This window comes from Pundamilia nyererei, unplaced genomic scaffold (assembly GCF_000239375.1).
Source record: "Pundamilia nyererei isolate P.nyererei 1_Seehausen unplaced genomic scaffold, PunNye1.0 scaffold00013, whole genome shotgun sequence".
In the NCBI taxonomy this organism is placed as follows: Eukaryota; Metazoa; Chordata; class Actinopteri; order Cichliformes; family Cichlidae; genus Pundamilia; species Pundamilia nyererei.
In genome coordinates, this window is record NW_005187414.1 from 2,055,996 (window position 1) to 2,057,637 (window position 1,642).

Genomic DNA, 1,642 nt, shown 5'->3' on the forward strand with positions numbered 1-1,642 from the left:
TTTCTGGAAAGTCTGAAAAATCGAGCTTTATGTAGTCATGGGAAAAACAAAGTCACTGCAAAAATGTAACTGTTTCCAAGATCGCAAATCTTTAATGTAGCCTGTTCTAAACTGTGAGAAAATACTTTACTTTATATTTACAGAAACACTTTATAAAGTATTTGAGTTTTTAGTTAGTGTAACTTAGTTTATTAGATTTCTTTTGCACACTTTGAGTTTGTGAAAAACAAATGATTGAACATTTAAAACAAAATCTGCTGTATTTCCGTCATGTTTCATCAGGTCCTCTACCCGCTGAGATTTGGCTTGCAGTGAATGAACCTGCTGTTTATCTCGATGCACTCAAATCCTGATATTCCTTCATAGCAAGTGAACATGAAGAGAAATTAATTTGTATTTTCCTTGGCCAATTTTCAGGAATCATTTGAGTATAAACTTGGCTACTGAAGCATCAAAACCTGTTTTACATTCAGCACGAAGACGGACGAACGACTCAAATGATAGTTTTAGACACACAGCAGAATAATTCAGACATAATGGTTTCATTCATATGAGATATATTTTGAATATAATTTTTTTAAAATTTCTGATGTCATTGTTATGGCCGTGTGTGTGTATGTATAAATTCAGAAGAAGAAGAAGAATTAACCTGCGAGATGTGTTTGTGGGCTTTATTAATTTATATAATTAACATATCCACAAGCATGCAATTACTTCATGTAATTTACTGTTGTTGTTATTTTGTGGTAGGAATGAGATCTGTTTCCATGGAAATTGGGAATATTCAAACTGGTTATTCATGAGCGGTACGACATTTTGTAACCACAGCAACAGACCTGCTCCATCCTAATAACAACCTTCTTTGTCATTTTTTAAATCAAAAAACATTTGTTTAAAGTGTAAAAGTGCACGAGTCCAGGTTTTCCTTTTTTGTTGTTGTTTTTGTTTTTTACAAGTTGACACGATGACACCCTTGAAGCTTTACTTTGACTCCAACATTAGCAACGCTGTAATTTGGCAAGGTCAGAGCCATTTGTCATCATCTCTCGAGCTCTAAGTGGCCACTTCGCCTTATTTCGCCCCAGTTTAAAAGCAGCATCATTAGGCTAGTGTGCTAATAACTGCTACACAAACACACACAGCTCTAATTTAAGCTCCTGTGGGTCCACACTCATTTGCATCATTGAAATATCTCTGAGCGAAGATCTAAACATTTCGAGCTGCTCCAGGGTAGCTGCTCTTATTTAGCTGATCCTGACCTTTGACCTCACTGTGTAGCAAAATAAGAGTGAAAAAATCAGGTTAGCAAGAAGCTGAACTACTGAGGATTTAGTCACACAGGCATAGAGACCAGTTAACAACCCCCCTGGCAACCTCACATTACCAGGAAAAAATATGCATTATCTTTCTGGCTGGAGGATAGTTGCTCGAGATTGCTGGTGGATGAAATCAGTGCCATACGTAAAGGCTGCTGCACCAAAATACCCGTGTGGTTGCTTTGGCTGCAAGCAGATTATTGCAGTCAATGGTAGTTTGCATGAAAGACACCAATTTGTCTGCAAACACTTGTTAATAAACCCTTAAGTGATAATAGAATTAGTATGATGCAAACAGAAAACAGAGAAAAAATAAATAAATAAAT